The sequence below is a fragment of the Ornithorhynchus anatinus genome, chromosome 12 (assembly GCF_004115215.2).
Source record: "Ornithorhynchus anatinus isolate Pmale09 chromosome 12, mOrnAna1.pri.v4, whole genome shotgun sequence".
NCBI lineage: Eukaryota > Metazoa > Chordata > Mammalia > Monotremata > Ornithorhynchidae > Ornithorhynchus > Ornithorhynchus anatinus.
The window spans coordinates 1,318,173-1,332,666 of NC_041739.1; the positions used below are offsets into that span (position 1 = coordinate 1,318,173).

At 49.8% G+C, this 14,494-nt stretch overlaps 1 protein-coding gene across 1 annotated transcript in view; it reads right to left on the reverse strand.

Moving 5' to 3' along the window:
• SNX25 (sorting nexin 25) overlaps positions 1-13,963 on the reverse strand; it is a 75,922-nt gene extending 61,959 nt beyond the window's left edge. Inside the window, exon 1 of the mRNA XM_029077151.2 lies at positions 13,801-13,963. The gene's annotated coding sequence lies outside the window, so the exon portion shown is untranslated. The remainder of the gene's footprint in view (positions 1-13,800) is intronic.
• Between the last annotated feature and the right edge of the window lie 531 nt (positions 13,964-14,494).

The following is a 14,494-nucleotide window of genomic DNA, read 5'->3' on the forward strand; positions in this document are numbered from 1 at the left end:
TTTCAGTCAATAACAGTATGTACTGAACGTCTACTGTATGAAGAACTCAGTACTAAGCACTTGGGAGAATACAAAAGAGTTAACAGACATGATCCCTACCCTGAGGAGTTCCGAATCTAGCATAACTTCACTTTTCATTCATTCATTCATTCAATAGTATTTATTGAGCGCTTACTATGTGCAGAGCACTGGACTAAGCGCTTGGGATGAACAAGTCGGCAACAGATAGAGACAGTCCCTGCCGTTTGACGGGCTTACAGTCTAATCGGGGGAGATGGACAGACGAGAACAATGGCAATAAATAGAGTTGAGGGGAAGAACATCTCATAAAAACAATGGCAACTAAATAGAATCGAGGCGATGTACAATTCATTAACAAAATAAATAGGGTGATGGAAATATATACAGTTGAGCGGACGAGTACAGTGCTGTGGGGATGGGAAGGGAGAGGTGGAGGAGCAGAGGGAAAAGGGGAAAAAGAGGGTTTAGCTGCAGAGAGGTAAAGGGGGGGTGGCAGAGGGAGTAGAGGGAGAAGAGGAGCTCACTTGAAAGGAACGTAAAACCTGGACAATCCATGAGAGCAACTGGGAATTTTAAGAGCCTTATTTCTACTTAGGCTGTTTTATATAACTAATCTCAAGAGGTGAGCACTAATTCCCCAACAAGATCAAAGGTCTGGTGACTTTTCCACTAGCCACCTCCTTGGATTCAGAAGGAAGGGAAGACAGGAGAAGAGGAGGAAAACAAATGGCGAAGGCGCCAATCAGGAGGCAAAGCAGGCTCTCAGAAGCAATGGTGATTTGATAAACTGAAACAAGCAAGAGTCATTTGGAACGAGAGGGTCATTACCATAAAACAGGACTCCTTTCTTTCAGAGGTTGTTTAGAGAACCATGGCTCTAAGGCCCAAATCCACAGGGTTGGAAGGAATCTGGAGAGGGCATTAAGTCCACCCCCCTGTCTCCATCCCAGGTAGGGCTGGGGAACTGTGGAAGGAGCCACCATTAACGACCGAGAAGGCCACTGAAGGAGCTGGTATGGAACTGCTTCGTAAGCTCTTTGTGGGCAGAGAATGTGTCTGTTTATTGTTATAGTGTACAGTACCAAGCGCTTAGTACAGTGCTCCACACACAGTAAGCACTCAATAAATATGATGGAATGAATGAATGAATACGCCTTCCTCCAAGCAGGCGAGGCTTGGCAATCCTGCCTGGGGAGATTTTCAGCCATTCCACAGTGGAAACAGAATGTTACAAAAGGCAAAAGGGCTCAGTTAAATCGACAAGGGGCAATGGAAGGCCTGGAGCCTTTAAAAGGATTTGTGATTCGGAAGCCCATAGAGGGCTGCAGTAGCGCTGAGGAAACATTCCACCTCAAACCACAGAAACTATTTCTGCTGGGAGTCTGATGGCGTGCTCCTCACCAGCAGTGGCAGTACTGACTGAGCACCTCTTGAGCATGGAGCACTGTTCAGGCTCTTAGGGAGCACAGGAAGCATGGGGTCCTAGTGGAGAGAGCATGGGTCGGGGAATTAGAGGATGTGGGTTCTAATCCCGGCTCTGCTGCTTATTTGCTGTGGGACCTTGGACAAGTCAATTCACTTCTCTGTGCCTCAGTTACCTCATCTATAAAATGGGGATTAAGACTGTGAGTCCCATGTGGGACATGGACCGTGTCCAACCTGACTAGCTTGTATCTACCCCAGGGCTTAGTAGTCAGTCAATCGTATTGATTTAAAATTTACTGTGTGCAGAACACTGTACTAAGCTCTTGGGAGAGTACCATCTAACAACCAACACATTCCCTGCCCACAGTGAGTTTACAGTCTACAGGGGTACATAGACACTAAAATAAATAAATTACAGATGTGTACATAAACGCTGTGGGGCTGGGACAGGGGATAAATAAAGGGAGCAAGTCAGGGCAACACAGAAGGGAGTGGGAGAAGAGGAAAGGAGGGTTTAGTCAGGGAAGGCCTCAATTAAGCTTTGAAGTGGGGGAGAGTAATTGTCTGTCAGATTTAAGACAGGAGGATATTCCAAACCAGAGGCAGGATGTGGGCGAGAGGTCAGCAGCAAGATAGATGAGATCAAGGTACAGTGAGAAGGTTATCATTAGGGGAGCAAATTGTGATGGCTGGGTTGCAGAAGGAGAATAAGAATAACGAGGTGAGGTAGGAGGGGGCAAGGTGATTGAGTGCTTTAAAGCCAATGGTGAAGAGTTTCTGTTTGATGTGGAGGTGGATGAGCAACCACTGGAGTTTCTTGAGGAGCAGGGAAACGTGGCCTGAACATTTTTGTCGAAAAATCATCTGAGCAGCAGCAGGAAGTACAGGCTGGAGCAGGGAGAGACAGGAGGCAAAGAGGCTGATACAATAATCAAGGCGGGATAGGATAAGTGATTGGATTAACATGGTTACAGTTTGGAAGGAATTGTTTTGATGATATTTGATGCCTGACTATTTGTTTTGTTTTGTTGTTTGTCTCCCCCTTTTAGACTGTGAGTCTGTTGTTGGGCAGGGATTGTCTCTCAGTTGCCGAATTGTACATTCCAAGCACTGAGTATAGTGCTCTGCACACAGTAAGCGCTCAGTAAATAAGATTGATTGAATGAATGAATTAAAAGAGGAGAGGGAAAGGTGGATTTTAGCGATGTTAGTAAAGTGCCTGGCACACAGGAAGTACTTAAATACCATTAAAAAAAAGTACAATGTAGGAATAAGAGGGCAGAGACCTCATGGAGGAGCTTACGATTAAATGGGACTGATAAAGCTTGGAGGGAGGCCCTGGGATAGAAAGCAACAGTGGATCTCGCCCTATGCCCCAGTCCCCTTCCCTTCCCAGAAAGAAGTAGTTGATCAATCAATCAATGGTATTTACTGAGCACTCATGGAATAAGAACACTGTACTACGCGCTTGGGAGACTACAATATAACAGAGTTGGTAGACATGTTCCCTGCCCGCAACGAGCTAGCAGTCTGGAGGGGGAGACAGGCATTAATATAAAAAAAACAAGTCACTGATATGTACATAAGTGCTGGAGGCTGAGTTGAAGTCCAGTTCAGGCCAAGGGAGGCTGGACCTCTCCCTGCCTTCAAATCCTTATTGAAAGCACATCTCCTCCAAGAGGCCTTCCTTGAACAAGTGCCCCTTTCCTCTTCTCTCACTCCCTTCTGCATCACCCTGACTTGCTCCCTTTATTCAGTACCCCCCGTTCCCCAGCCACACAGAACTTATGTACATATCTGTAATTTATTGATTTATATTAATGTCTGTCTCCCCCTCTAGACTGTAAGCTCAATTTTGGGCAAGGAATATGTCCGTTTATTGTTACACTGTACGTTCCCAAATGCTTAGTACAGTGTTCGGTACACATTAAATGCTCAATAAATAAGATTGAATGAATGAATGAATGCTGGACTGGATCAGGATGGAGGGATGGACACCTAGATTCCACACCTGTCCCAAAAGCCCCCCAAAAGGGATCAGTTTCAGGGCTTATTTAAGGGAACCAGGCCTTGGGATCCAATCCCAGCTCTGCCACTTGTCTGCTGTGTGACCTTCAGCAAGTAGCTTCACTGTACCTCAATTACCTCATCGGTAAAATGGAGGTTCAGTACCTGTTCTCCCTCCAATTTAGACTGTGAGCCCCATGTGGGACAGAGACTCTGTCCAACCTGATTATATTGCATCTACCTCAACGCTTAACGAGTACCACATTGAAAAGGCAACAACCCCATCCCACCCACTCCAAAAAACAGACTAGCCCAGGGGCAATTCTGAAAGCCTAAGCCAGGTGGCCACACAGACTAGATGGTCAGTCGTTATAATGGGGGAACAGGTGAAGCCCCCCTCACCCTCCACTCCAAATTTAATGGGATATATTCCTTCTGGAAGCAGCAGCTACCTCTCTCATCTGACGACGTGGGCAAGGAACATTACTACCAACTCTGCTATATTAGCAAGCACCAATACAGTGCTCTGCACACAGTAAGCACTCAATACATACCACTGATTGATTCCTGGCTCTGCCAGACATTCGCCTCGGCACAAAAGGGCAGGGGCAACCACTAGAGTACCACAAATCAGGACCCTGACTCCCCAGGGGGGGCCTGGCTACCTGGAGTCCCATCACTGGGAATGGAGAGGAGGAAGAGGTGAGGGGAAGAGTGTGTGTATCTCCTCTGTGCCCAGGCCCTCACCCACCCACGTGCCCCTCACCACCTCAGTTCGGGGGAGATTTCACGCTACTCGTGTGTTGGCTCTAATACAAGTAGGGCACCAGACCCTTGGAGATGGATAGAATTAGGATGAGCCGCTGGAGGATGTTTAGAGATGCTGTGCGGTTGCCAAGGTAACTTCCGAGCGCTGGACCCTAGAGCCAACAGAGAAGCAGCAAGGCTTAATGGATAGAGCATGGGCCTGAGAGTCAGAAGGTCATGGGTTCTAATCCTGGATCCACCACTTGTCTGCTGGGTGACCTTGGGCAAGTCACTTTACTTCTCTGTGCCTCAGTTACCTCATCTGTAAAATGGGGATTGAGAGCCCAACATGGGACAGGGACTGGGTCCAACTCAAGTGGCCTGTATCCACCTCAGCACTTAGAACAGAGCCTGGCATATAGTAGGCGCTTAACAAATACCAATTGTTATTATTATTACATTATCATTGTATATATTATTAACAAATACCAATTGTTATTATTAACAATAATAATAACCATGGGGAAGGAGGTTCAAGGGAGGAAGTAGAAGAGACAGAATGGGGAGCTCCTCGTGGGGGTCGGGTGAGTTTGCAAGCATTGCTTTCATGTGGAGGAAATAAAAAATAATAATTGTGGTGTTTGTTATACACTATGTGCCAAAACAGGATTAAGTGTGGGAGTAGATGTAAGTTTAAAGGTTCGACAGAGTCCATGCCCCACAAGGGACACTCAGTCTAAGTAAGAGAGAGAATGGTATTTATTCCCACTTTACAGATAAGGAAACTGAGACACAGGGAAGATGTGTCCAGTCCCACAGCAGGCAAACGGTGGAGCCAGGATTAGAACCCACATCTCCTGACTCCCAGGCTGTGCTGTTTCCATTAGGCCATGCTGTCTCACTGCACTAACTCAGTGAAGAGACAGTAGTGGGGGTGATGTGATGGCTCTCCATCACCTCTGGCCTCCCCTTAGGCTAGGGTGGCTCAGAGGCTTAGACAGGGGTTGAAGTAGTCTTGCAGCACACCAAGCCGCACCAGCCACTGAGTGAGAAGCAGCATGGCCTAACGGCTAGAGCCCGGGCCCGGGAGTCACAAGGACCTGGGTTCTAATCCCGGCCCTGCCGCTTGTCTGCTTGCGACTTTGGGAAAGTCACTTCACTGCTCTGGGCCTCAGTTCCTGCATCTGCAAAATGGAGATTAAGACTGTTGAGTTGGGACAGGGACTGTGTCCAACTGGATTATCTTGTATCTACCCAGGTGCTTAGAACAGTGCCTGGCACATAGTAAGTACTTAATGAATACTATTAAAAAAGAAAAGAAAAATCAGGGTGCTCACAGAGCGAACCTACCACAGGCCAGGAGCGGGCCCACCCCCTCACTGGGCTCCATCAACAGGCCACGAGGCTGGGAGAGCCACCTCCTTTCCTCCAGACCGGCTCCGCTACATTCAAGTAGCCCAAACATTTTGTCCCACGTCGTGCTCCATTTCCTGTGTTTAGTCTGACTGTGCGGTCAAAAGATCACTGCTGTGTGGGCACTGTTGCAGTAATAGGAACGGGATTTACTGAACACTGGAGTGGGGGTGAAGTGAGACTGTAATAAGCGGTGGGGATGGATTCCCACCCCCCGTGCTGCAGCAGCTTTTCCCAGATAAAAGCTGAACGTGTCAGAGCGGTTCCGTAAGGAATGCGGCCTGCTACATTATCACAGGGAGGATAATAATAATGGTGGCATTTGTTAAGTGCTTACTATGTGCAGAGCACTGTTCTAAGCGCTGGGGGGATAAAAGGTGATCGGGTTGTCTGTGCCTTGTCCTCACAAATCACTACACACGTGCCAGGGATCTGCAACAGACCCATCCACATGTAGGGGAATAATAATGATAATAATTGTGCTACTTGTTAAGCGCTTACTATGTGCCAGGCACTGTACTAAGCACTGGGGTGGATACAAGCAAAATGGGTCAGACATAGTCCCTGTCCCAGAAGGGGCTCACTGTCTCAACCCCCGTTTTACAGATGAAGTAAATGAGGCACAGAAAAGAGAAGTGACTTGCCCAAGGTCCCACAGCAGACCAGTGGAGGAGTCTGAATTAGAACCCATGACCCCACCTCTCCCCTCCCAATCTTCTCAAAGCTTTAGCTGCTCAAAGCTCCTGCCGTCACCAGGGCCTCCTCGAACCCCATCAACCAGCTAAGAGGGACCCACGAGTCCAGAGTTATGAGGACCGGTGATTTGAGGGGAGCCTAGGGAAACTTTCACAGCGGAAAGCGGTGGTGGCTTGAAACCAAATGGGGGTAAGGGAATCGAGTCTACCTTCTCCACAGACATTTTGCACACAATTTCTCTCTCTCCACCGCTTTCACCGTTCCGTCCCTCCCTCCTTGCTCCACGTGATGGAGTGTGCTCCTGACAAACCCCATATTAAGGAAAACTGTCATTTCAGAACATGTGGTTGGATTGATCGATTAATATTAATGTCTGTCTCCCACTCTGGTCTGTAAGGCCTTTGTGAACAGGAAAGGTGTCTGTCTATTATGATGTTCTATTCTCCCAAGCGCAGTAAGTGCTCAATTAATATGACTGAATGACTGAATCGATGCCATAAGCATGCGCACAACTATGTCTCCCAACAGGGCTTCATGTCGCGTCCCTCCCTCACAGTCATACAATATCGGAAGCCCATTCCACAACTCCCTAACCCCTTTCTATAATAATGTTGGTATTTGTTAAGCGCTTACTATGTGCAGAGCACTGTTCTAAGTGCTGGGGTAGATACAGGGTAATCAGGTTGTCCCACATGAGGCTCACAGTTAATCCCCATTTTACAGATGAGGTAACTGAGGCACAGAGAAGTTAAGTGACTTGCCCACAGTCACACAGCTGACAAGTGGCAGAGCCGGGATTCGAACTGATGACCTCTATCCAAAATGTACAATGAAAACATGTAATAGGGAACAGCTGGATATATCCAGATTGGGGACGTAACCACCCCGTCCCCTTCTGCACCTCTATTATAAATTATTTACATTTATAAATAATGTAAGCGGTAAGCTTACAGACTGTAAGCTCACTGTGGGCAGGGAATGCGGGCAATGTCTACCACCTCTGTTGTACTGTACTCTCTCACACATTTAATACAGTGCTCTGCACTCGGTAAGCGTTCACTGAAGCAGTGTAACTTCAGTAAGCTCCCTTCTCTGGAAATGGGACAGCCATTTACCAAGGTGTTTCAGGAAAGGAATTGGAGATAATAACAACAATAATAATAATAATAATTGTGCTATCTGTTAAGAGCTTATTATGTGCCAGGCAGTGTACTAAGCGCTGGGGTGGATACAAGGAAATCAGGTTGGACACAGTCCCTGTCTCACATGGAGCTCACAGTCTCAATCCCCATTTTACAGATGAGGTAACTGAGGCACAGAGGAGGGAAGTGACTTGCCCAAGGTCACCCAGACAAGTGGCACAGAAAGAGTGGTATTGAGGAGGGAGGGATTGGAATTACTAGTTCTACTAGATGAAAGGAGTTGGTTCAGCTTCCGGGCACTATCATTCATTCATTCAATCGTATTTATTGAGCGCTTACTGTGTGCAAAGCACTGTACTAAGCGCTTGGGAGAGTACAATATAACAACAGACAAATTCCTGCCCAAAACAAGCTCGCAGTAAAGAAGCAGAGACAGACATTAATATAAATAAGTACATAGATAAATAAATTACAGATATATACATATAATAATAATGTTGGTATTTGTTAAGCGCTTACTATGTGCAGATCACTGTTCTAAGCACTGGGGGGGATACAGGGTGATCAGATTGTCCCACGTGGGGCTCACAGTTTTAATCCCCATTTTACAGATGAGGTATCTGAGGCCCAGAGAAGTGAAGTGACTTGCCCACAGTCACACAGCTAACAAGTGGCAGAGCCAGGAGTCGAACCCATGACCTCTGACTCCGAAGCCCAGGCTCTTTCCACTGAGCCACGCTGCTTCCCCACGCTTTCTTTCACCAACATTGGCCAACGTAGATGGACTTGTGTTTCATGTGGCTCCATCTGACTAGAGCAATGTCCCCAGAGTTTTTCCATTAAAAAAGATACGAATCGGAAGCTCTCCGCTGGCCAAGTCAGTCAATCATACTTATTGTGTACAAAGCACTATACAACGTGTTGGGGAGTGTACACTGTAACAGACACGCTCCCTGTCCACAACGAGCTTTGCTAAAGCCTCTAACCAACTCTAAACTCTAAACTAACTCGTTTAGACTGTGAGCCCGTCACTGGGCAGGGATTGTCTCTATCTGTTGCCGAATTGTACGTTCCAAGCAGTGCTCTGCACATAGTAAGCGCTCAAAAAATACTATTAAATGAACCCGAGCTGCTTGAAGGGGCGAGGGGGGCCCAGAACTATTACCCTTCTGAGACCTATGGAGAAGCGGCATGGCATAGAGCACTGCACTAAATGCTTAGGAGAGTACACTATAATAGACACACTCCCTGCCCACAATGAGCTAGTGACTTGCCCAGGGTCACACAGCAGACAAATGGCGAAAGCAGGATTAGAATGCAGGTCCTTCTGACTCCCAGGCCCGTGTTGTATCCACTAGGCCATGCTGCTTCTCTAGGGTATGACTGACTTGGCCTGTCCAGGGAATGGAGTGGGGGGCTGGGGGATGGGGTGGGGGCGGGTAGGGGGGCTCCTGCCCTTTCAGGCCACAGCCTTGACCTTTGTGTGTGTGTGTGGAAGGTGGCTGGGGAAGAGAAGAAGGGAAGGGAATTTGCAAGGACTCACAACTCAATAACCTGACAACGCCTCAGAATCTTTCATTCATTCAATAGTATTTATTGAGCGCTTATTATGTGGAGAGCACTGTACTAAGCGCTTGGAATGGACAATTTGGCAACAGATAGAGACAATCCCTGCCCAGTGACGGGCTTACAGGGCTAATCGGGGGAGACAGATGGACAAAAACAAGACAAAAATATCACAATAAATAGAATCAGGGGATGGACACCCCATTAACAAAATAAATAGGGTAATGAAAATATATACAAATGAGCAAATGAGCACAGTGCTGAGGGGAGGGGGAAGGGAGAGGGCGAGGAGCAGAGGGAAAGGGGGCTTAGCTGAGGGGATGGGAAGGGGGAGGGAGCAGAGGGCAGATGGAGAACAGAGAGGGAGCAGAAGGAAGAGGGGAAGCTCAGTCTGGGAAGGCCTCTTGGAGGAGGTGAGAGGAGGTGAGATCTCAGTAGGGCTTTGAAGAGGGAGAGTGAGTTTATTTTGTTTTGTTTGTTTTGAATCTACAAAGAACAATACTAGCAGAACTCCTCCCATCAGCTACACTTGACAGAGTGTGCTACACAGCACTACGCACCCTGCAGATGTTTGAAAAAAATAGAGATTGATGAGGAATACGGTCTAAAGCTCATGAAGTGCATTGCGAACTACCGTTTTTGTAAAATGGAGCTCTCCTTCTCCTGAGTCTCTGTGGATAGCTAGAGACTACCGTTTGGGGAGGGGTCAACATCTGGAGATCTTACAGCACTGGGCCAGCTCTCCCCTACATGGGGTAGCCAGCATTCCCCAAGACAGCTCCCACCCACATAGGCTGGCCAGAATTCTCCGGGCCAATCAACCAGGTGCATCTCTGCTGCCCAGATCATTTTTCTACAAAACCGTTCGGTGCACGTTTCCCCACTCCTTCAGAAATTTCAGTGGTTGCCCATCCCCTGCCATGTCAAACAGAAACTCTTCACCATTGGTTTAAAGCAATCAATCACCTCGTCCCCTCCTACCTCACCTCACTACTCTCCTACTACAACCCAGCCTGCACACTTCACTCCTCTAACGCAAACCTTCTCACCGTGCCTCGATCTCGTCTATCTCGCCGCCGACTCCTCGCCCACATTTTGCCTCTGGGCTGGAACATCCTCCGTCCTCGAATCCGACAGACAATTACTTTCTCCCCCTTCAAAGATTGAAGGTACATCTCCTCCAAGAGGCCTTTCCCGACTGGCCCTCACTTCTTCTCCAAATCCCTTCTGCATCACCATGGCACGCTTTAATCACCCCTCCTTCAGCTCCACAGCATTTATGTACATATATCCAAAAAGTATTCATTTATATTAATGTCTGACCCCCTATAGACTGTAAGCTCACTTTATTTACGGAATGGGTGTACCACCTGTCATAATCTACTATTCCAAGTGCTCAATAAATATGAATGATTGATAGCTTTAGTATTTAAGCACGATGCTTCAGGGATGCATTCCAAACTGGGTGGTCCCTTACAGCCCTCTGAGGGTTTACTTAGGAGAGAGAAGGGGGGTTGGGGGCAGAAATTCCTGCCCATCACCCCCCCACCTCAGTTTGGCATAGGGGCCAGAGGGCAAAGGGTGAAACTTGAGAGGCAGCATGGCATAATGGATAGAGCATGGGCCTGGGAGTCGGAGGGTTATGGGTTCTAATCCCAGCTCTGCCACTTGTCTGCTGCGTGACTTTGGGCAAATCACTTCTCTTCACTATGCCTCAGTTCCCTCATCTGGAAAATGGGAATTGAGGTTGTGAACCCCACATGGGACAGGGACTATGTCCAACTCGATTTGTGTAGATCCACCCCAGAGCTTAGTTCAGTACCTGGCAAATAGTAAGCATTTAACAAATACCGTAATTATTATTATTATTATTATTATTACCCAAGGATCACCTGGTCATTCCACCTTTCGTCAGGTCCCAAAATCTGGAGTACCTCCAGGACCTGCTGATGGCCATGGTGTTGAAGGTAAAGGAGGTGCTAAACACTCAGAGATGTTGGGGTACTCCCTTACCTTCAGCACTCTGGGCAGCTGCTGAACTCGCAGGTCTGGGGAGCCGGCTGGGACCACCCGACCCCAACCCCTCTTGCCTCAATACAGTACACATTTGTACCATCCTTCCCCTCCCCTCAGCACTGTGCTCATTTGTATTTATTATTTATTACCCTATTTATTTTGTTAATGAGGTGTATATCTCCTTGATTCTATTTAGCTCGATGATGTTGTCTTGTTTTGTTCTGTTTTACTTTGTTGTCTGTCTCCCCCGTCTAGACTGTGAGCCTGTCACTGGGCAGGGATTGTCTCTATCTGTTGCCTAATTTTACATCCTAAGCGCTTATTACAGTGCTCTGCACATAGTAAGCACTCAATAAATACTACTGAATGAATGAATACCACACATCACATGCTGTCCATCTGTGGTCGAGGGGCATGGAGGGCCCATGCGGTCCCTGTAGTTGGGAGGACAAGCAAAGAGCAAACCGGGTCAGACCAGTTCGGCATCCCCGAGGCAAGTTTTCCCTGCACCCCTGTTACAGGAGCCTGGTTGGAGGGGAGGATGAGGAGGAGGATGGGGATGGGAATGGGAATGCCTCTCTTCCCCAGAGCTGAGATCTCTCTCAGGCTCTACCCTCCCATTTGGTAAAAATAATAATAGTAATTTCCCTTACGCACTCACTAGGGGCCAAACACTGAGAAGCAGTATGACGAATAATAATAATAATAATGTTGGTATTTGTTAAGTGCTTACTATTTGCAGAGCACTGTTCTAAGCGCTGGGGTAGATACAGGGTCATCAGGTTGTCCCACGTGAAGCTCACAGTCTTAATCCCCATTTTACAGATGAGGTAACTGAGGCCCAGAGAAGTTAAGTGACTTGCCCACAGTCACACAGCTGCCAAGTGGCAGATCCAGGATTCAAAACCATGACCTCTGATTCCCAAGCCCGTGCTCTTTCCACTGCGCTTTGGGTGAAGATGATAGAGCACGGGCCTGGGTTCAGAAGGTTTCTAATCCCGGCTCTGCCATGGCCGTGTGACCTTGGGCAAGTCGCTTCACTTCTCTATACCTCCACTTCCTCATCTGTAAAATGGGGATCGAGACAGTGAGCCCCACGTGAGAGAGGGACTGTGTCCAACCCGATTTGCTCGATCGAATCCACTCCACCGCTTAGTACAGTGGCTGGCAAACAGTAAGCACTAAACAAATACTACAGTTACTATTACTACTGTACTAAGCGGTGGGGTAGATACAATATAATCAGGTTGGAAACAATCTCTGTCCCACATGGCGCTCTAGGATTAGGTCAAACTGCCTGGCTACAGTAGGGAGCTGAGACTCGGATGGACAACCGAACTGAGAACCGCCCAAACGAACTTTTGTTTGCATGAATCCTGGCCTCGGTTCTACCCAGTGAGAGCCTGGAGAGAAGGACGTGTTTTTTTTGTTTTTTAGAACATAAAACTCCCTAGCTATTTGGCCAGAAGGGGAGGCTCAATTCCCAACTTCTTCTGCAAACAAACTACCAGGTTCTTTAAACAAGATCTCAGGCTGGAAGGAATCAGGGAGATCCTTCTGTGTCCAATGGGACACGACCTGAGACCCCTGGGCCCTGTGGGCTGGGAGTGGAGGCCGCTCCACCACCCGTGGACCCAGGAGATCTGCCTCTCCTGCTCCCCTCCCCCCCCAGTTTAAATGATTTTTGAGCAGAAGGCGTCCAGCTTTTGAAGGTGGACAGCGCAGCTCAGTCCCCAAATGGTTTGAGAAAATGGGGCAGGGGTGAAGGAGAGAAGGAGGGGACAGGGAGGATGGGTGGGGGGAGGCTGCTTCCGCTGGTTTCCTAACCCTTTCTCTCTCACACACACACAGCAGGACCGGTGTCCAGCTCACTGGGCTAATGACATGGATGGGGGCGGGGGGTGTCACCGAATGCAGGGCCCGGGTCCCAAACCAGCCAAGAGGAGGAGGAGGAGGAGAAGAGAAGAGGGGGAGCGGGTTACGCGGAAGACAAGTGACTGTCCCCAAATAATGGGGGGAATTGTGTGGAGGGCGTACGTATATTAGGAGGGGAAACACTGTGTGTGTGTGTGTATTAGGAGAGGGGACTCGTGTGTGTGTGTGTGTGTGTGTGTGTGTGCGCGCGCGCATTAGGAGAGGGGACTCTGTGTGTGTGTGTGTGTGCACGTTAGAAGGGGGGACGGTGTGTGTGTGTATTAGGAGAGGGGACTGTGTGTGTATATATAAGGAGGGGGGGGACCGTGTGTGTGTGTGTGTGCGTCCGTTAGGAGGGGGGGCCGTGTGTGTGTATTAGGAGAAGGGACTCTGTGTGTGTGTGTATTAGGAGGGGGGACCGTGTGTGTGTGTGTGTGTATAATAATAATAATGATGGTATTTGTTAAGCATTTTCGACGTGACAGGCACTGTACTAGGCGCTGGGGTGGAGACAAGCAAATCGGGTTGGACGCAGTCCCTGTGCCACGTGGGGGCTCACGGGCTCGGTCCCCATTTTACAGACGGGGGAGCTGGGGCCCAGAGAAGTGACTTCCCCAAGGTCACACAGCAGACAAGGGGTGGAGCCGGGGTTGGGGGGGGGGGGGAGGGACCGCGTGTGTGTGTGTGGGGGGGTGTTAGGAGGGGGATAGGTGTCTGTGTGCGTACGTTTGTGAGTGCATGGGAGAGGGGGGACTGAATGTGCGCTGGGGGGGAGTAGGGCCAGGTGTGTGAGTTGCTGGTGGAGGAAGAGGAGGGGGACCGGGTGAGAAGCGAAGGGTAAAGCTGGACTTACCCCCGGCCTTAGTGTTGGTGCGGGGGCGTCGAAGCTGGGCGTCGGGGCCGGGCGGCCCCGGCCGATCAGGGCGAGCAGGAGGCCCAGCAGGAAGGCGGCCAAGCCGCCGCCCAGGTAGACGGCCAGCCGGAGCAGCGGCACCAGCAGGGGCACGGGCACCGGCAGGGGCAGGGGCAGGGCCAGGGGCAGGGGCAGCCCGGCCCCCGCCGCCGCCCCCGCCGCCAGCAGCCCGGCCCCCGCCCCCGCCGCCAGCCCCAGCAGCCACGGAGGGCGGCGTGGCGGAGACGCCCCCGGACAGTCCAAGGAGGGGTCGGGAGAGGGGCTGCGGGGCTCGGGGGAGGGGTGCATGCTGCTCCTGCTGCTCCTGCTGCTCCTGCTGCTCCTGCTGCTCCTGCTGCTCCTGCTCACCCTGTTCCTGCTGGTCCTGCTCCTGCTGGTCCTGCTGACCCTGCTGCTGCTGCTGCTGCTGCTGCTGCAGGTCCTGCTCCTGCTGCTGGTCCTGCTGACCCTGCTGCTGCTGCTGCTGCTGCTGCTGCTGCTGCTGCAGGTCCTGCTCCTGCTGCTGGTCCTGCTCCTGCTGGTCCTGCTGGTCCTGCTGGTCCTGCTGGTCCTGCTTCCAAAAGCGCAGCGCAGGCAGGCGCATCCCCCGCAGCCTGGACCCCCGGACCCCCGGACCCCCGGACGGCTGCCCCTC